Genomic DNA, 22,885 nt, shown 5'->3' with positions numbered 1-22,885 from the left:
TGTGTTTGACAGGGAAAGTGGAGTGAACAATTGGAAGCTACTATATACATACTGTAAATGGTAAAAAACTAGCATATGAATTTATGTACTCTGGTAGACTATTTACTAAAGATTAAAATGGGTGGAGAAATTTTAAGATGTGCAAATGCTGTAGAAAGATAGTGAATAATATGCAGTTTGTTTCAAAGAATGAATGTTTGTCAAGAGAAATGAAAATGTCTTTGTATAGGGGGATGCTTCTGCCCACTTTGTCATATGGAACTGATAGTTGAGTATCTCAGAGAAAACATAAAAAGAAACTGAAGGAAGTAAAAATTGGGGCACTTAAGAAGAATGCATGACAAAGCAGGAAGAGACAGGGCCAAAAATGAAAGTGTGATGAATCACTGTGGACTGAATACAAAAGTAGTGACCAGCGTGAATGAAGTATGTTTAGGTTGTTTGGTTATACAGAGATAATGAATTAACATCAATTCACTGCAGGATGAAAGGCTCTTCTCTGAAGGTTATGGACTGTAATCTATCATGCTGGTCCAGTGTGGGATAGATAGATACTTTTCAACTTCCCAGTCTAAGGCTGAGAGAGAATCACTGGACCAAAGTGATCCAGCTAGTTTCCATGCTTAAGGGAGGACTAGAACCTGGGTATCCCCTCCCCTAGTCCAGCATCTTAATCACTACAGCACATTGGCATAAATATATATAGCAGTGTGGTATGGTGGTTAAGTGAGTATGGATATCTGACAGAGAGAGAGAAGAAATCTACATATGGAAAAATGACTGAGTCAAAGAAGAAAACAGTTGTGGTTGGATGGAATTGATGAGTTCCTCAAAGAGAAAGAGAAAGAGATTAAAAGTATAAAGAACAAAAGGCAATGCATGAATGAGTATATGGAAATGGTGGAAGGACAGTTTGCAATAGAAAGGTAGAAAGATATAGTGCTATTTCTTTGCCCATTACTTCTCATCACTGCACTTTGTATAATGTTTACCCCAAAAGTAAATAGCACGATTACTATGTACAAACATTAATGTATATGTACAGGTGGTCCTCACTTAACGACCTCTTGTTCAGTGACCGTTCAAACTTACAACAGTGCTGAACAAGTTGTAGTTATGACCAGTCCCCATATTTACACTGGTCAGTGTCCTGCGTCACATAATTGCCATTTGAGACCTTGTTTGCTGGCTTCCTATAGGCAAGGTCAATGGGGAAGCTGACAGGAAATCACAAATGGTGACCATGTAATGTTCTTGCTTAACAATCTGCAGTGATTGTCTTAAAGATGGCAACCAGAAGTGCTGGAATTTCCATCAGTAAGTGGCACAGTCATGTAACATTACACTTTATGACTGAATCACTTAGCAATGGAAATTTTGGTCCCAATTACCTTAAGTGAGGACTACCTGTATTCATTTTTATCTATTGAATTAAAAATATCTGAACTGAAGATGCACAACTATCTTGACTGCTTGTACGTTTTTGTGAATGAGGCAGGACAAATGAATAAAAGCCTTCTTTGCAAGCACTAGTTGTCCAAGATGGTCAGCCATGACCTCCTCCAAGATACTTCATATGCATGCTCAGTCTTCACTGAGCTGCAAGGAGTCCTTGGTGCTCCCTGAGCTTCGTTCTTTGCTTGCAGACATTTCAGTACCCAGTTAGATAACATTATCAGTATTAGTGAGGGTGGGATTTGCTGCCTGTTTATATACAGTAGCTTGCTCTGCCAGTTTTGGTGAGGTGTGGTTTACTCCTTGGTAGTTCCTTGATTAGGGTATTGTTTTCTGCTTGATTGTTTGCCTGATGTTAATTCTTACATATCTGGGTGTTGGCTGCTGGAGAGGATGTTTTCTGGTCTTTTTGTTTCCTTCTTAGCCTTTTTATTGTCTCTTTTGAATGGTGTGTAAATATAGTTTATTTCTATGTATCTACTGATGGCTGATTTGCTTGAATTCCAAGCTTTCAGGAATTCCCTCACATTTTTGGATTTAGCTTGGTCTAAGATGCTCACAGTTTTCTAACTGAAACTATGGTTGAGTCTGTCCATGTGTTGTGAGATTAAGGACTTTTCATCGTGCCTTCTAACTGCTAGCTGGTGTTCATGGATACGCTCCGCTAGTCTTCTGCCTGTCTGTCCCACATAGTGGCTGTTACAGTCCTTACAACTGTGTGTTGTGGGGAGAAAAACAATATTTTTATGCTAACAATGTAAATTGTTAGGATTAACTTAATAGTTTTATGAATAATTATAGGACCCCAATAATATAATTTATCTTGCAGTATTGTTTTATTCAGAGTACATTTTTATTATTCAAGTAAGTTGTTTGTTACTGTCTACTGTACAATATCCATAATAAAAGAATTTCTAATACATATTGGATGGAATAAAATTTATTCAGACGTTCTGAAAGTTCCTTGTGTGTGTATGTGTGTATGACATGAAAAATTACAGCTTCTTTTCATATTGACCAGTTAAACAATCTATTCTATTTGCACAGTATCACATACACACAAACATATACTATATCTATATCTATCTATATATTATGATTTGCTTAGATTAATATTTCCTATTTTGTTGCCTTCCACATGCATTGGGCTATACCTGACATGACCATGCTAGCTGGGGATGAAAAAAGCAGCAATTCATCATCTGCACATCTGGAAGGTGCTAGACAGGAGAAATCTGGGTTAGACGTCCTTCCTTCTTCAGTATGCATTAAAAATGGACACTTTTAGTTAATTCTATTTAAAATGTCATCATAGAGTCGAGAGAGAGAGAGAGAGAAAGAGAGAGAAAACTTACATTTGGGAATTATTCATAAATTCGTTTTAGGGAAGACTTTAAATAGCCAATAGCATTTGCAAACATATGATAGACTTTTACTTTCCTTTATGATTTCCCCCTGCTTTTCCTTTCTCATCTGAACAATGCATTCTATTTATTTTTCAACTCATCCAAAGAGGTAGTTTGTGCAACCCAGAATGTATGTGTGTTTCTCCTGCCCGCCTTGGAGGAACTGACTAATAAATGTGTCACTCGCCAGTGACTCTGGATTTTCTGATTTACTTTGGATGCAATTTCCATTAGGATGCTTAATTCAATCTGGCTCATTTAAAAGCCATTGTGTACTAATGACATGAGTATCTGTAATCACACTGGCTCTGCTTCCAGTGATATAGCCAAGTTGCTACATGAAAATCAAATTTCATCAGTTCTTTTTACCTCCCTTATATTTTATAATACATTTCAGAAGAAAATAACCTTGCCTGTTCTGTTCTTTCTTCTACCACATGTTCTTTAGCCCTTGGATATACACACGCATCCAAAAATCTTAAGTGTACAGTGGGATGTTATACCTAATTTGCTGAGCATCCCACAATGCAAACCAGTGTTATCTAGAAAGATACACATGGATATGGACAAAGACTTCGGTTTCTTATTCCTAATATTTGTATTAGAGGTACAGGTGAAACTCAAAAAATTAGAATATCGTGCAAATGTTCATTTATGTCAGTAAGGTAACTCAAAAGGTGAAACCAATATATTAGATAGACGCATTACATGCAAAGCGAGATATGTCAAGCCTTACTTTGGTATAATTGTGATGATTATGGCGTACAGTTTATGAAAACCCCAAATTCACAATCTCAGAAAATTAGAATATTACATGACATCAATAACACAAGGATTGGAAATAGAACAATATCGGACCTCTGCAAAGTATAAGGATGCATATGTACTCAGTACTTGGTTTGGGCCCCTTTTGCAGCAATGACTGCCGCAATGCAGCGTGGCATGGATGCTATCAGCCTGGGGCACTGCTGAGGTGTTATGGAAGACCAGGATGCTTCAATAGCGGCCTTCAGCTCCGCTGCATTGTTCGGTCTCATGTCCCTCATCTTTCTCTTGGCAATGCCCCATAGATTCTCTATGGGGTTCAGGTCAGGCGAGTTTGCTGGCCAATCAACCACAGTAATCCCATGGTCATTGAACCAGGTTTTGGTACTTCTGGCAGTGTGGGCAGGTGCCATGTCCTGCTGGAAAATGAAGTCAGCATCCCCATAAAGCTCATCTGTGGAAGGAAGCATGAAGTGCTCCAAAATCTCCTGGTAGACGGCTGCGTTGACCCTGGACTTAATGAAGCACAGTGGACCAACACCAGCAGATGACATGGCTCCCCAAATCAACACAGACTATGGAAACTTCACACTGGACTTCAAGCATTGTGCATTGTGTCTCTCCATTCTTCCTCCAGACTCTGGGTCCTTGGTTCCCAAATGAGATGCAAAAGTTGCTCTCATCAGAAAAGAGGACGTTGGACCACTGGGCAACAGACCAGTTCTTTTTTTCCTGTAGCCCAAGTAAGACACTTCTGACGTCGTTTGTTGTTCAGGAGCGGCTTGACAAGAGGAATACGACATTTGAAGCTCATGTCCAGGATCCATCTGTGTGTGGTGGCTCTTGATGCACTAACTCCAGCCTCAGTCCACTCCTTGTGAAAGTCCCCAACACTTTTGAATGGCCTTTTCCTGGCAATCCTCTCCAGGCTGCGGTCATCCCTGCTGCTTGTGCACCTTTTTCTTCCACACAACCTTCTATTGATGTGCTTTGATACAGCACTTTGGGAACATCCAACGTCTTTTGCAATTACCTTTTGGGGCTTTCCCTGCTTATGGAGGGTGTCAATGATGGTTTTCTGCACAACTGTCAGGTCAGCAGTCTTTCCCATGATTGTGATTCCTACTGAACCAGCCTGAGAGACCATTTAAAGCTCAGGAACCCTTTGCAGGTGCTATGGATTCATTAGCTGATTAGAGTGGGACACTTTGAGCCTAGAATATTGAACCTTTTCACACTATTCTAATTTTCTGAGATTGTGAATTTGGGATTTTCATAAGCTGTACACCATAATCATCACAATTATACCGAAGTAAGACTTGACATATCTCGCCTTGCATGTAATGTGTCTATCTCATATATTGGTTTCACCTTTTGAGTTGCCTTACTGACATAAATGAACATTTGCACGATATTCTAATTTTTCGAGTTTCACCTGTATATTGTTCTTGACTGAGCTTTCAGAACCATTTTGTGGCTTTATCCTCCATCAGTGTGCCTGATCCTGTCAAATAGTTATATATGCTAGTGATCATCCCTACACATTGTTGAAGCAAATTTGACATTGACTGCGTATTTATGAAAGAATACCTCTTTTTGTTTGTTTTGATTAATTACTGCTGATTAATTATATTGGATAGCATTGTGTTGGTCCAAGATGCCTAGAAGCTATAAGGAAAAAAACCCTACCTATTCACACCCCTTTTCCCCCTGCACACAAATAGTTCAGTCATTTATTACAATGTGGCTGCTCGTGTTGACCAGACAACATCCTTTGCCTGCTCTACAGAAAATGGGAGTGGGTACAGCATGTTGCCTGTGAAGATGCACCAACTCATCACATAAAATCCCTCTAAGTCCCTGAAATCTTTCTGCTACTGTATTTCTTTCCCAGAATATATCAGACAATTACTTAGAAAGGAAGAAAAAAATAAAGCTATGTTTTCATATTGAACTACGATTTGCTCAATAAACAGTGGCTGAGTTCATACAACATCTCAAGCCAAAACCAAAGAAAGCACATTTTGATTCAGTGCATTGTTTGAACTCCACGTATATTGGGAAAGCTATTCATAAACCCCAGGAGTAAATATGGCTCTGTGTATTGGTAGAAAAAGGGATATATGAACATGTCACCAGAAAAAAGCAGTAGCCCTTAAAAACATTTCTACACTTGATCTAGGCCAAAAAGCTTTTCTGAAATACAAGTTGCTAATCATGCTGATGTTTTTGGTTCATTGAATTCCATTCATATTTTACTCTAATGCAGTCTTACAAAGCATATAGGGCACAGAAACCCCTGTACATTTCAGAGCCAATTTAGGGTGGTTTCCAGCAGATGGAGAAGATAACTGTGCAGGCAGGTGTAAATGGGTTTGCATTCTTGCTGGCTTAGCTATGATATTGTTCTGTTTTCCCGCTGCATTTCAAGACCATTTGTCAAGATTTTGCAACAAGATGACAGCAGTACAGCAAATGGGACTTCAAGTGTGTAAAGAAAGACAACTTCTATGCCAGATGAGCATTATTTTGCTTCTTATTCTCTCCTCCCAAGAACATCCTGGGAACTTTAGTTGTATAAGATAAAATATTTTTGAAATGGCATTACAATTTCTAGGCTTTTGGGGAGACACCAAATCAAAATCAAAATCGGTTCCTAGTGTGAGGGCTTAACTATGCCAGGAATGCTAACCCAAGAAGAGTGGCCACACAAGATACCTAAAAACTAGTCCATTTCAGGGCTTTCACTTTGTAGGTGGACCAACCCATTTAAAAAAGGGAAAATAGTGGCTGCTAAAGCAGGTTTCCCTCAAGAAAACTGAGTGGTGGGAGAACAGTTTAAGGGCTGAATGAAGAGGGTTACACACAGGAAACCAGCAGAACTAATTGGAATCACAGGTTTGCCAGCACAGAACACATCATTTCAGGCTGACCATGTGTATTAACATTGCCTACACACAACATCGGGAGGCAGAATAAGACAGTAAAACCACTCCCAGAGCAGAGTACCTAAAGCCATCCTTAGACTGCCTCAGTGGCAGGTAAATAATAAGATATAGGCGGTGGTAAGCAGATGTTTCTCTGGAAATAGTTAGCAGGCCATCCTTGTGCTGGGGCAAGGAGGCTGTATGGATTTGCTCTATGTCATATATGTAGTGGGGACAGGAATTTTTCCTGGGATTTGGAGAAAATCCAATGGAACTCTTTGCTCTAGAAACCAGGTTAGAGCTCTTTTAAAGCTTATGCTACATATTTTGTGTGTTTTCCATGTTTAAAATGAGAGACAGGAAAAACTGCCACTGATTTTCAATGTCTATAGTCAGACAGGGCTCTGGGAAGTACCCATCCCTGCTCTAAACTCTGCAGAGGAAAGAATGAGGGAGTAGGCAATTCTGAAGCTCAGGGGTTGCAGAACTTTTCATTTCACTGATTGAAAGATTCTGTTTTTAAATTTGATGGCTTAGTTTTGGACATTTAATTGTTTCAAGGGCAGTGCATCATGATATGAAGTTGCAGACAGTACCTCCATGAGTCAGTGATATTCCTCTTCTCTAATTTACTTTTCATGGCTGGAAATTCTTAAATGGTTACCCTTGGATAAAGCTTGTTTATAAGAATTGCATGATATATGACAGTCTTACCTGTTGAACTAGGAATCAAGACACTACCGAACAGTTCTCAATGCCCTCCTGCCTACATTACACTGCTTGTCTCTAGTATGCCTACTACACTATATTGTAAGGATTTGAGCCCCAGGGCAGACCCTGTTTCTTGCGAAGACCATGTAGAAGAGGTAATTTCACACAGCTAAAATAAACTGCCAGACTGCTGCTTCATTTCATAGTCCTCTCTCCCCTGACTTTCAATTTCATGAATGTCTCTACTTCCCAATTACTTCTTTATCCTGAGAGCTGTTCCTAGAATATGCTCACTTGACCTTTCACTGACATTACAGGCCTTCATCTGTGTTCAGGCTTAAGCTTGCAACTTTGGATCATAAGTTTAGGCTTTCCAAAGGTTATTATTCAACAAAGAAAACAGAGAAGCAGTCAGAAGGAACCATTCAGTGTAGCGACTTATCTCTTAGAAGCATAATTTCTCAAGGTGTTCCATAAACATGACAATCTTAAGATCACAGTGTGGCTGAAGGCTACACTTCAATGATCTTCAATTGGTGGTCAATTACTTGATCCTGACCTGAAGGCAAGCCAAGCAAAGCTGAACAACACTCATATGTTCTTGTTCTTTTTCATTATGGTTTTTTGTTTTACTTTTTAAAATGTAGAGAAAATGGCCAAAACAACAGAAGAAAGGGGAAGTAAAATTGACAGGGAGGAATCACATGGACAAGAGAAGTGATATGTCTCCTCCTTTTAATGCCATATTTGAATTTCAGACATACAAATTTTAGGACTGCAATTTTTAATGTAACAAGTTAGCCACTGAAGGGATGATGAGGTTCACCCATCAAACCAAATGCTTGCTTTTGGTTTAATGTGATACATGAACCCAACCACTGTGGATTGCTTAAAATTGTGTGTGAACACTGCCACTGTGGCTTACTCAACCATCAAAGTTAAAACAAGCCATGGCTCTCCTTAATATGAGACTGTAATCTTAGAAATACACATCTTTCTATCTATGAGTGAGAAAAGAAATGCTGATTTTTAAGGAGCATTAAACCCTACTCCAGTTGTAACACACACATACTATTTCAAATCAAAGAATTTGCCAGCACCAAGTCAGACTAATTGATCATCTGAGCCACATATGTGGAACATTTCCTGTTGAGGAAATGTGTATGGATGTGTGTGTGCGCATACGTGCATGCCTTTGAGTCAGTGTTGACTTCTGGTGACTGCCTGGACTAGTCCCTGCAGTTTTCTTGGTAAGATTTCAGAAGTGGTTTGCCATTGCCTCCTTCCTAGGGCTGAGAAAGAATGACTGGCCCAAGGTCACCCAGCTGACTTTGTGCCTAAGGTGGGACTAGAACTCATCTCCCGGTTTCTAGCCTGGGGCCTTAACCATTAGATCAAACTGGCTGCCGTTGAGAAACTACATGAGGGTAATTTATTGGATTCTGCACACCAGTTGTAAGCACAGCCAAAGCCAAAATGGATGCTTCTTCTTTTCTACTCTGTTCTCTCTGTTTTGAACTGCCAGGCGAGGGTCACGGAAGTCTTACCAGAGAGTTGAATTTGTTAGATAGATCTTCCGAAATTAAGTACAAGTACATATTGAATTAGGCTGAGAGCCACTCCCGATGTAACTCATTGAACTCCACCATATATCTTACTAGGCTAGGTTTGCTGAATCACAATTTGTTGAATATACCACATATGTTTTATTCAACAAACTGATGGTGTTTGTAAACTATAAGTTCACAGAGCATGCTAATTCAAAGAAAAAGAAACTATATTACAGCTTAGAACAATGTGTGACCTGAATTATTTCCTTGACTGGCAATAACTCTCTAGGGTTTTCAGAAAGAGGCCTTCTAGGGCTACCTATAAATGCCAAGATACAACCCAGTGCAAGGCAGGTCCTTCAAGACCAAGCTACAGCTTTTTTTCCTTGGACTGTTTTTTGTTTGTTTGTCTAGTCTTACCACAATTAAAATGATGGAAATGTGTATTATTAAACATCTAAATCCCTTGAATGGACCAGCAATTCCAATTATTTTATAATTGCCGTGGATTATGTAACTTTTGAAGGGGTTAGAAAGAGACACACATTGTTCTTCAGTGCATCGGTAGCACTGATTATAATCTAATATTTTGGGTGCCAAAAATGAATTTACCCTCTTTAACCTCATCAACGCCTTCTCCTTACAGCACTTTTTAATTCTTCAGCCTCCTTTGAATGTTCTTTTATCACCCTGTTGTTAAAGCTGCCCACACAAGAAACTATTTTCTAGACTGTTCCCCCAAGCTTAAAGTCACACAGTGACAAACTGCAATCTGTTCCACTGTTATTAAGTAAAATATATGCCCACACCTCCTGCATTAGGCTTTTTCTGTTTGCAGTTTTCTGTCTGTTAAAAAGGTCTTTTATAACCGAACAAAAAACAAATCACACAAACAACGGAAACTGACTCACTGGTTCAGTGCAGGAAGAACAATGAGGCTGATTGCAGAACAAAAAATATTGCATCTACAAAAGAAATAAGTGACGGGCTCCTTTACATTCTGCACTGCATGGTATCAATTCCTTTGGGAATATAGCAGGACACTTTTGCTTGTCATTGCAGACTCATTCTGCTTGTACATACTCATGTGGATGATAACAGCAGTACCAACACACTTACTGAGAACTGGCCTGAAGCTTCTTGAGGAAAGGCAAGCTATAAATATAATTAATTAAATCAAGCTCGCCCCTCCCACACTTCAATCCCCCTTATAGGACTGAATGCAGATAACAAATTTCAGCACAACAGTAACACAATTTTTTCCTCTGCATATACAGTGGTGAAAAAAGTATTTAGTCAGCCACCAATTGTGCAAGTTCTCCCACTTAAAAAGATGAGAGAGGCCTGTAATTTTCATCATAGGTATACCTCAACTATGAGAGACAAAATGGGGGAAAAAATCCAGAAAATCACATTGTCTGATTTTTAAAGAATTTATTTGCAAATCATGGGGGAAAATAAGTATTTGGCCAATATCAAAAGTTCATCTCAATACTTTGTTACATATCCTTTGTTGGCAATGACAGAGGTCAAACGTTTTCTGTAAGTCTTCACAAGGTTTTCACACACTGTTGCTGGTATTTTGGCCCATTCCTTCATGCAGATCTCCTCTAGAGCAGTGATGTTTTGGGGCTGTCGCTGGGCAACATGGACTTTCAACTCCCTCCAAAGGTTTTCCATGGGGTTGAGATCTGGAGACTGGCTAGGCCACTCCAGGACCTTGAAATGCTTCTTACGAAGCCACTCCTTCATTGCCTGGGCGGTGTGTTTGGGATCATTGTCATGCTGAAAGACCCAGCCACGTTTCATCTTCAATGCCCTTGCTGATGGAAGGAGGTGTTCACTCAAAATCTCACAATACATGGCCCCATTCATTCTTTCCTTTACACGCATCAGTCGTCCTGGTCCCTTTGCAGAAAAACAGCCCCAAAGCATGATGTTTCCATCCCCATGCTTCACAGTAGGTATGGTGTTCTTTGGATGCAACTCAGCATTCTCTCTCCTCCAAACACAACGAGTTGAGTTTAGACCAAAACGTTCATCTGACCATATGACATTCTCCCAATCCTCTTCTGGATCATCCAAATGCTCTCTAGCAAACTTCAGATGGGCCCAGACATGTACTGGCTTAAGCAGGGGGAGACATCTGGCACTGCAGGATTTGAGTCCCTGGCAGCATAGTGTGTTACTGATGGTAGCCTTTGTTACTTTGGTCCCAGCTCTCTGCAGGTCACTCACTAGGTCCCCCCGTGTGGTTCTGGGATTTTTGCTCACCGTTCTTGTGATCATTTTGACCCCACAGGGTGAGATCTTGCATGGAACCCCAGATCGAGGGAGATTATCAGTGGTCTTGTATGTCTTCCATTTTCTAATTATTGCTCCCACAGTTGATTTCTTCACACCAAGCTGCTTGCCTATTGCAGATTCAATCTTCCCAGCCTGGTGCAGGTCTACAATTTTGTTTCTGGTGTCCTTCGACAGCTCTTTGGTCTTGACCATAGTGGAGTTTGGAGTGTGACTGTTTGAGGTTGTGGACAGGTGTCTTTTATACTGATAACAAGGTCAAACAGGTGCCATTACTACAGGTAACGAGTGGAGGACAGAGGAGCCTCTTAAAGAAGTAGTTACAGGTCTGTGAGATACTTATTTTCCACCATGATTTGCAAATAAATTCTTTAAAAATCAGACAATGTGATTTTCTGGATTTTTTTCCCCATTTTGTCTCTCATAGTTGAGGTATACCTATGATGAAAATTACAGGCCTCTCTCATCATTTTAAGTGGGAGAACTTGCACAATTGGTGGCTGACTAAATACTTTTTTGCCCCATTGTATTATACATATTCCTGAGTTTATGGCATTAGATATATAGTTGTTTCTATATTCCATAAATGCCCAAATACCTAGCTGCATATTAGAATTTGTTGGAAAATGTAGAATATAATGTGCGCAAGGCAATATACCCTTCTAGCATGGGCTGCAACCTGATGCCCCCAAGGCCCTGAATTCCAGAAACCCCTTCAAATCCACTTCCAAATTCTGGATTCCTACTATTTTGAGATATGAAATAGAGAACTGTAATGCAGTGTACATAGGCTTAACACTTTGAAGGAAAAGCACATAATTATAGTCTGCATACATAATCAAGAGCCAGTTTAGTGTAGTGGTTAAGGCACCAGGCTAGAAACCAGGAGACTGTGAGTTCCAATCCTGCCTTAGGCACAAAGCCAGCTGGGTGACCTTGGGCCAGTCACTCTCTCTCAGCCCTAGGAAGCAGGTAATGGCAAACCACTTCTGAAATCTTGCCAAGAAAACTGCAGGGACTTGTCCAGGCAGTCTCCAGGAGTCAACACTGACTCAAAACCACATACACACACACACACACACACACACACAACATAAATCAAGTACCTATACACTTTGTATCATTTCCCCACTCACAAAACCCCTTGGACAACTCAAAAATGTCTTTTTCTCCCCTCCATCCCCGATCTGTCAAGTCACCTTTAGAGTCAAACTACATATTATGCTGGATAATAATCCATTACTAATATAACTCCCAGGGGTACATATTTTATTGGAGAAGTAGCATAAATCTTGTTTACCTAACCCTTTCTACACTTTTCTAAATCTTTCCCTTCTCCACATCTATTGTTTGCATTAGGAGCAGGGAGCTGAAATGTAGGTAGGACACAAGGAAGTGCCTGCATTTTTCTCCCATAGACCAATAACTACTAAGGAGAGAATTTAGAATTGGAAAATTAGGAAACGGGAAAAGGTGAAATGGGCCCAACTCTATACCCATACCTAGAGCAAGTTATCAAGAACCCACGAGTGCCTTCATTAAGAATCTATTCTGATCTAAAAGATATAAGAGATCTCCAATCTCCTAGAATAAGGATAGCTCATCCTTAATTTTATTGTTTTCATATGTTAAAAGAAAGCTGATGTTTTGGTGGATCACCTCAATCCATTTTCATTCAAATGTGTTTTTATAAGGGATTTTGTTTTTAAAAAAGGCTTAATCTTGCTCTTGTTCTTGCTCTAAATCCAACATTTATCTCTGCCCCAAAGGCCACTTCCCTTTGAAAGCAAAATAAGCTGTATATTATGGAATTGCAAAATAATTATTTCCAAGACTATCTCAAACAGTTCCTTTACCTGGCAGCTGACATGTGAAACCATATATTCTGATGAGCCCCAAAAGCTGTTTATCTCAGCAGTACAGTCAAATCCATATAAACAAAAGCTCTTTCAAAACATATTCTAACTTTGGACCAAAAACCTATTTGGAAACAGAATGAAGACATTGCAATTAACTCCACGCTACAAAACTACTGTGAATAAATCTTAGATAAATATATGAAAAACTGAACTTACCAAAACTGGAAAACTCAAGGAAGACACTACAAAACTTACTTACCAAAACAGGAGAGGATTTTACTAATGGAAATTCATCAGAAATGTTAATATAATCAGAAATATAACTAATAATATAATCAAAGTTGCCATTACTTTGTATTTTTGTGATAATTGGCCAAAACTGGCCATAAAACATTATAATCAGTTCATAGAGGTAAAACAACAAACATCCCTTTCACCAAGATCTTATGTATATGCATTACTATACTCAGTCATCTTCCTGAGAACACTGTACCACTGTTTAAACAGACAACACTGAATTCTGTTTATGACTGTGGCAAGCATTCAAGCTCTTTTAAGGTAAGTTTTCCATAGTCACTGAATACATCAAACTGGGCTTGGAATCACATCAAGCACAAAGCCTGAACTCCATACATTAAATGAATCAGTAACAAAAAATAAATTTCTTCATATATAAGTGTAGTCTCCGCATGAACAGAAACCTGATTGCTTCAAGGTTCCTAAATGGAGAGAACTCCCTTAAAACAAACATGGGACAAGGATAATGTACAGGGGCAATGTATATTCCATTTTCTCCAAAGATTTGTAACTCATGAACATGGTTTCAATTGTTGGCTCAAGAAGTCTTGTTCATAGATGAAGCCAATAGCACTCCCTCTATTTATAAATAAATAAATTGACATGAACTGGGTACATCCAAGTCCTCCCTGGTGCATTCCTCATCAAGAATGGACTTTATAGCATCACATTCATCATTAGAATAAGAAAAACAAAAGGGTACCTGCTAGACCTTAGAGGGAGAATCATGGAAGCTGGGAGGACTCCTGCTATCCCTGCTACAAACCCTAGAAATAGTTGAGTGACAGAAAAAAAGTGCATTTCCTTATGCCTCAGAGACCATTACCAAACAGGGATCTTGGCAGGAATGTACACAAAAGATAACATAAATGTGCAGGTGTGTTGACAAACATGCCAACAGGCACAATTCCAACTACAGGAGATGAAATACATGCAGAAGGAATGGCTGCTCAAGGTTAATAAAGTACTTTTATTCTTCTAAAAATAATATATCTAAGCCTTCAGTTGGACAACAATCTTGAAATTACAAAAAACACATGATTCATTGCATCTCAAAACAAAAAAAACCCCCAAACCTTCTAATATGCAATTCTAGGATTACATCTCTGGAAAATGTGTGATTCTGCATTCACAAGCCTTAGGATGGTGCCTTTGGCATGGATTTCATCTCCTATAAGAATATTCTGCATGTACAAGCTTTAAAGAATAATCTTCCATATTATTAGCAAAGCTCTTTCCTACAGTGAAAGGATAAAATTCAGAATTTTGACATCAGTTAAGCAAAGGCCTTGATCCTGTTCCACTTGATCTGCAGGTGAATCAAATTTCCAACTGAATTAATGCTTCCCATAAAATCCCACTGGTTCTATGGGGCAGCCTCAACTTGTTGTTGGAGATGACAGTAGTGAGAAGGAGAACCTGATATGGACTCTTCTGCCAGTATGTGAGATATGTAATACTGAAGAGAAATAGGAGCTCCTGTGGTAGCAGATACTAGCTCTAAGTAGATTGCATGTGGCAAGTTCCTCTTAATTGAAGATTTGAATGCTCCTGCTTCCGGGGTCTCTTCTGTAAAGTCTAATTCTTCTAAGTCTGATTGGTTTGGTGGGGTGGGGTGGGGTGGGGTGGGAGGCACATGAGGAAAATTCTCATATTCTAAAGAGGGCATCAGGCTTCTGAGAGTCATCTATTACATAGACAAAAAAAATGCAAACTCCAATAACTGATTATGTTAAAATGAAAAAAAAAGTCAAATATATTAGGGAGATACTGTTTTAGGAAGGAAATTCTTTTGCTTCATCTCTATTTATTTTGAACTGTGTGACAAACCAAGGAGATTGAAAACATACAAACCAATACATTATTTTTTAATTATCTCATTTTAGAAGTAAAAGTGGTCAATGTTCAAGCTCACTCTTAAAGGAAGAGGTTCTGATCCCTTTCATAAATCATTTCATTTGTGAAATTACAAGAGGGAGAAGCAGCAGCAACTGGGGAAAGGTTAATTCCACTCATAATCTATCATCCTCCTAGAAGCTTGGGGACAGAGGTTGCTATATGTATTTGCATACAATGTAATCTTACAACCGGAAGTACCTATCTTCTTCAGTGTCAAATAGCACAAAAACAGTTAAAAATGCATGATTTTCTCTTTAAGAAAAGAGAAAATACTATAGACTATAGAAAGCAATTCCACAAGATTCCCATATTGTATATAGTTTCAAGAATCTTTTCTTTCTTCTCTGAAGGAGACCATACAGAATCTTCATTCAAAGCCACCTTGTAATAAGTGTTTTCTTTGGTTCAGAGGTCAAGAAAGAGAAAAGAGATCATAACTGGCAAAGCAACCAAAGAATTCCCATCTCATTGTCTGCAACATGATCACCCATGCAGCTTGATACTATGTCAACAGTTCGGCTATCCTTACAACAGCTGCTGTACAGCTACCAGGGGAACAGGAATGAACAGCCTTCTACAGTCAACAGCAAAGATCCAGGCCATTGTTTCTAACTCAATGACATTCCTGCACGGTATGAAAATAGCTTAGAACTTTTTTTTTTAACCACCTTGTGTGATACTTACCTTAAGAGTATAGCCTACCCATAAATGTTTTTCAGATTGAGCATACTGAAAGGAGCACTGTATTTTATACAAAAAAGGATTGGGTGATTTTTTTTTTTTTAATATTTCAAGTAGAATCTAATGCCACCCATAATTCAGAGCTGAACTACGTACATGAGATAAAAGGAAAATACAGAACTCTGACAATATCCTTAAAAGCAAGTATCAGTCAATGGAGCAGGGGCGGAAACACTGCCTACGCTACAGGTTAATGGACCCTGACAGTTCCTCAATCAAAATCCTTTTTCCAACAATTATTTGCTACATATTTGCAATGCCCACATGATTTGCCTTAACTCAACCATGATTTAATTAATCCAATTGCCCAGTTCATACAACAGACTGAACCACAATATTTTAAGCTACAATGCAATTGGCTAGATTGTAGTTTACTGTGTCATCATCAACTGCTGCACTTATGCATTCATCTTGAGTTTAGTGGATACAAGATAGATATAAAACCTTTGAATATGCAGTCCTCTATAGGTGGGGTCACACGTTATAAGTAGCCATGGCTAGTTTAACCACGTTTTACTGAATAAATCACAGCTGAGTTTCTACAAGACTGATAATTAGCTTTGGTTTAAAATTGCAGGGTCAATCTCAAAGTTTATAATATGTGTGATGTGTAAAACTTTCCTTTACATCAGCAAATGAGTATATAGTGTACCAGTCAGAGATCTGAGCAATAAATCAGGAAGCATCTAGTTCAAATACCACTTCAGCCATGGACTCAAGAGGTAGCTGTAGAAAACGCTGCTTAACCATCTAAATACAAGCATAATAATTGTTGGAACAATAACAACCAGATAGGGTATTTAAAAGATTTTGAGCTCTCCCAAATGCCAAGTATTATAAGCATTATTAAATATTGACATCAGGATGCTAACAACACCAAGTTCTCATTTCCCCTTGGAGACCTGTCAACATTTAGGTATGTTCTCATGTCTTACAAAGAAAGCACCCCAAATCAATGAATATTGTTAATGCAAGGCAAAAGGTTAAAACAACAAGTGTACATTTTACTGAATATAAGTATCAGAGCAATATCAGCTACACAGAAAATGTTAAAAAGGACATTTAAAACATCTCTTGCATAATTTAATATTATATCATAATAATATAAACATGATAACTAGGATTTTGAGGAACTAGGCTTTCATTTCTCATACAAACATATGGATCTTTTAAAAACTGTAGAAAACTTGTGGGAGGGAGATGGGGTGAGGTTAGACAAATTACAACTAAACAGACCTAGGTTAAAATCCTCAACTGAAAATCTCACTGGGCAATGTTGTGCTGCTCATTCCCAGAATGACTTGAGCTTGACTTGAGCCAAGTCAAAAATCAAGCAATCCAATTCATGATTGTATTTGCAAAACACACTTGATCTGATTACCGAATTGACCATTTTCTGGGTTCACCCAATACATTAAATCATAAATTTAACCAAACATGCTGGATTTTGCAGAACATGCCAAGCCACCAGAAGCTTAATCAAAGTTAACACTACCCAAGCTTAGCATACAGTCTCTTTGACCTGGTTAAGCTTCTTGAGTGAACATAACCCATGCTTTACCATGTTCTCTGAACCAAGACATTGTTTAACCACAACATGATTTATTTATCAAAACTATATGTGGTTTGTTAATCATATTATATGATTTAACATGTAATGCAAACACAACCTTGATCTTCCTGTAGGAAAGTCAAGATTTCTATCAACTGCAGTTTGTCATCTGAAACTTAAACCAATGTTTGTTTTTACTGTGGCTTGTAAGATGGTACACAATCAATTCTGTGTGTATTCATTCAGAAGTTAGTCAAACCATGACAAAAACCTACAATCCAAATACATTTATATTGTCCAACTAATTTGTTTTGCTGCAGATGCCATTATTAGAAGGCATGGGAGTCACTGCATCTGATTTAGCAACTGCACTATATTCATTAACCTCCAATTAGGTTGTCAAGATTAATAACACAGAGAAGAAGATTTAAACCCATGTATTTTGTGCTTACTAATAAGTCAATGCTCACTACTGAAGAAACTGACATTTCAAAAGTTACTGCAGATAGAACAAAGATGCAGCAGCCAAGGCTCACTTTTAGAATAATCCCCCAGCACACTGTTTTGTCTTAAAAATTTATAGCATCAACTAAACTGCTTTAGAAGCCAAAGGTGATCTCAGTAAATTCATTAAAGTAATTAATGCTAAAGTGGCTGCCTATGCTACATGAGAGAAAAGAGAGATAATTGCACACTACGGACATAGATCATAGTAATGTTCCAGTGAAGCAATGAGTCACTTCTAATTAGGAGGCAAGAGCTCAGCTTTATGTGGTAAAGTTGTGAGGACAAGAGGTTTTTTTTTAATCATTACAGTTTAGAAAGTGCCAACACTTCCAATAGTGAAGTCTTCTGAATCTCAGTTTTGCTATACTGTAATAACCACATGGATGAACTGAGTATTTATTTTTAATTCTAAGAAAGAATTCTGATTGGTTGCTTGTGGATTCAGCAAAAGAGAAGACAAGCTTAAACACAATACTAGACAACACTAGACAAGCTTAAACACAATAGCTAAATATATTATTCATACTAAGTGACCCATTTTAAATTAACACAGTGAAAAAAAGATCCTCAAAATCATGATGTGGAGAAAGATTGGGTAAAATTAAAATATTATCACAGTTGATTTGCTTTAGAAGAAATGCTGCTTTATCCCAGTATGTATGTCCTGGTACAAGCAAGGAGATACAGTTCCATGATTATGTTGGCCTTCCATGTAATTAGCCTTTCCTACTTGGGGAATTCTATCCAAAATAACTGGGACTGAATAATCTGCAGGCTCACTGATGTCTGAACATGTTAGATCGAAATCCAAATGTCCTTCCTCTCTCACTGAAGACAGGGCTGGCGAACTGTCAGATTAGTCATAGCATAATGCCTTCCCAAGGAAGGACCAGCAATCTCTATCTCAGCAAGGCTTTCATATTGTAATGGCTCTTTGGTGGCATGCTGTGGGATGATCTTTCATGGTTAGTTAGCATTCTATGATCTCTGCTAGTCCTGGGTTATCTGCAATACTGGAGCTTCTCCCATCCCCATTTAAGTTGTAAAGCAAGCAAAGGAAAGGTATATTTCAAGAAATCTGTATGTCATAATGCCATAGGAAAATATAAAGGATGGAAAGAAAGAGTTTGAAACCAGAGAAAAGAGTTATCAAAACACAGTTCAGATGCCCTCTACACCCAAGGCCAAGAAATTAGCAACATTATACAACAGGAGAAAGAAAAGTACAATTTAAACTGTGGGTCTATTATATATAGTGGGATGGATTACTAGATTCTGCAGTAGCTGATCTCCTTCATTACTTGGCCATCTGATATGGGGAATAAAAGCAATTTATCTATCCAAGTCTAGTCCTACTTCTAGCTCCTGAGTACAGGCTACATTCCTAAAGACAGTGATTGCTGGGCTCTAGCTAAAACCGTGACACACCTTGTCTTGGATAAATTGAAATCTACAAGAACATGCAATCTGATTATTCTGCAAGCAGCTCTTCTACAATGACTAGTACCACCTCCATGTTTACTTCCACACCAGAGTTACAGTGTGTGATACATGTCCTAGGCAGAGCCATATGGCCCTCAGAGTAATTTCATGCGAGCCTCTGTTGCATAAAAAACCTCTATAAAGATCAGAACCCTAGCAAAAGAAATAAAGAATCCAGCAAAATATCCATGACATGCTGATTTACCAGTAGATTAAGTGTGGGTTGGATGGGTGAACAATTAACTGGATACACAGGTAGCTCAAAAAATATATTCAAAGAATTCTCATCAATAGTTTTTCATCAAACTGAAGAGCAACATCAAATGGGGTGCCACAAGGATGTCATGGATCTTCTACTCTTTAATGTTTTTATAAATTATTTAGAGGAAGAGATAGAGTGGATGCTTATCAGATTTGCTGATAAAACAAAATTGGGAAGGATAACTAATCTCCCACAAGACAAAAATAAAATTCAAAATGATAAAAAACTGACAGTAACACAATGAAATTTCACAGGAAAAGTGAAAAGTTCTTACCTTAGAAAACAAAAATCAAAGGCACAGATATAGAATGGGAGATCTGGCTAGGTAATGGTACTTGTGAAAAAGATCTTGAAGTAATATTTTGAATAAAAATTGCGTATGAGCCAGCAGCATGATATAGCTTCAAAAAAAGATAAATGCATTTTTAGATTGCATCAGCAGAAGTATAATTTCCAAATCAAAGAAAGTAATTGTTACCCTACATTCTGCTCCAGCCAGAGACCATCTCTAGTACTATGACCAGCTCACAGTACCAGAGTTTAAGAATAATTCAGAGAAACTGGAACAAGGTGAGAGAAAGTCAGTTAAGATGATCAGTTGACTAAAAGCTAAGACCTATGAAGACTGATTAAATAAACTGGGTATGTTTAGCCTGGATAAAAGATGATTAAAGTGAGATATGATTGCACATTTCCAATACCTGAAAGGATCCCAAATTAAAGATCAGGAACTGTTCTCTCAATCCAGAGTGCAGTACATGAAATAAGCAGACTTAAATTACAGGAAGGAAGATTTGTTTTGAATGTCAGAAAAAACTTTCTAACAATAAGAGTAGTTTGACAATGGAACAAATTATCCAGAGATATAGTAGAATCCAACACCCTTTACTACCAGTACAGGGTTGGATTCAATGACCTGAATGGCCCCTTCCAATCAGTTTGAGCTGGATGATACAGACATATTAGTAATAAGTAAATAAATATATTACTTCAGGCAATGAATGTGCCGATCAAAAGGGGGGAGGCCTCCCAGCTACCTCTCTTGAATGGCCTGCCAATTCCCAGCATAGCCCATGCCTTAGGCTGGGGGCAACACAGATTTCTTAGGATTATTCTTATTAAATGAAAGTGCTTACAGAGCACTTTTACTCTTTAGGTCCATATTCAGTAAATCTATTTGCTACATCTAAGACTGTGTTGCTAGGGATGTCCTGAAAAGAGAAGACCACCAACATCTGGGAAATAAGTGCTGGGCTTTGCCAAGAGAATAAGCCAGACTGACACAGATCTGTCATGTTAAACAAGACCGGCATTAAATTTATTGCAACTTCCTCTGCAGCATAATTTACCTAAATTCACAGATGACATTTGCCTTTTACATGAAAAATTGGATCCAATGGAACTTGCTGAACTAGAATTTGGTTTCATCATTGAAAGAGAAACATGAATGCACTGTAATTTACAATCAGGAAGGGACTACTTCTCACCTAACTTTTCAGGAGAACTCTTCTTGCCTTTTTCCTATCCACTGGGCGGGGACAAATCAAATAAATAATAATAATAATAAATAATATTCCTAGACTTGCACTGTTCTTCAGAAAGGAAAGGTGTGAAAATTAGGGTCCCATGCTGAGCCCTAATGTGATTTACTGGGCCTCTGGTGATGTTCTTTGGGGCTATACTTTACTCACATAACACATTAAGCTACTGCCACCCTTCTAGAATATGTAGCAAATGAAACTCAACAATTTAGTGTATAGTGTGAACAGAGTCATTATGGTTTAATTATCATGGTTTATGAGTTGATGTACAGTGGGAACCCTGTTAGCTTCTTGGTGTTACAATGCACTGGACTTTGAACTCTGACATTGTTTAAAAAAAAAAATCACTAAAGTTGAAAAACCAGACTTTTTGTGTGATAATCTCTAGCCAAAAAAGGTAAATCACTAATGTTTATAGTCATACTCAAAATGTTTCTGTACACGATAGAATTAAAACAAGCAGGGGCTTCCAGTTTATTTATTTATTTAACAAGAAGTGACTCTGGGCAGCGAACAAAATTAAAGTTGAATTAAGAGCTTCGTTTCGCAAAAAAAATCAAGAGTTTTCCAGCAAATTGAATATTCACCCTGCATCCATACTTCTAGCGCTCCAAAAGAAAAAAAAGAATGCATTTATTAGACTCTTTACAAGACTATATGCTGTATGGTTTTTACTGTAACAATGCTACCCCTCTAGAAACTAACAACCTCCACCCCCAATTTAGTGGTAATCTCTCTGAGAGATGTCACATTTTGGAACAATAGAAGTCCATATGATACCCATTTCCTTTTAAGCTACAGTTTACAAAATGCCTGCATTTCACACAATATGCTAAACCCACACCAAAGAAACATTATGATTTAATTTGAAAAGTAAACCCAATCCATTATTATTTCCTGACTGATTTATCAAATGTATATCCCATATTCAATAAAGTTTTGTTTTCAATTTGTACAGCTCCCTCTAAGAGTTATTTCTGCATCAGCCTTGACTGATCTCAAAACCTAACAAAGATGTACCCTGCTTACTACTTGGATAGATGGATACAAGTTCCAGTATGATACGCTAGATTGGGGGTTTTAAAAAAAAAAAAATCACAGAGGAAGGTAATACATTGCAGGGACCCATCCTAAAGTTAGAAGAAGTTGAAATCAACTGAAGATTACCTTTATCTAGTGCAAATGTGTGTGGACAATGAGAGATGTCCTTCAGATCTTGAGGCTAGAGGGGCCCAAGCAAGTCCCACAAGATGGTGAACTGTACTAGTTGGATAAGGAGAATTAACTTTGCCTTTGCTATTGACTAGACAAACGTACAAAGAACAGAATGATTAATCTTTTGTGACCTTTCCCAAGTCAATCCCCATTCATAGGCCATCAGACTACTATAATTATGTGCCTCTCTCTCTCTCTCTCTCTCTAGCTACAGTGGTACCTCTAGTTACGAACACCCCTCCTTACGAATTTTTCAAGATACGACCAGCTCCGGCCCCAAAAATTTACCTCTACTTGCGAACTCCACCTCTACTTACGAACCGGATCCATGGCCATTTTCCCTGCTGCCACACGGTCGCGGCTTCCTGTGGGCGAGATCGCGGTAGCAAGGAGATGTTCGGTGAGGCTTGTG

At 38.4% G+C, this 22,885-nt stretch overlaps 1 protein-coding gene across 4 annotated transcripts in view; it reads right to left on the bottom strand.

The window, feature by feature from the left end:
- Window positions 1–22,885, bottom strand: part of PPP1R16B (protein phosphatase 1 regulatory subunit 16B) — a 108,454-nt gene that overhangs the window by 32,248 nt on the left and 53,321 nt on the right. The window lies entirely within an intron of this gene.

This window comes from Python bivittatus, unplaced genomic scaffold (assembly GCF_059951505.1).
Source record: "Python bivittatus isolate LINGU-HERP-01145 unplaced genomic scaffold, Pbiv_v1 ctg000700_np1212, whole genome shotgun sequence".
NCBI classification, from domain to species: domain Eukaryota; kingdom Metazoa; phylum Chordata; class Lepidosauria; order Squamata; family Pythonidae; genus Python; species Python bivittatus.
Note: the sequence above shows the minus strand (reverse complement) of the source record. Positions and strands in the feature narration are given on the sequence as shown.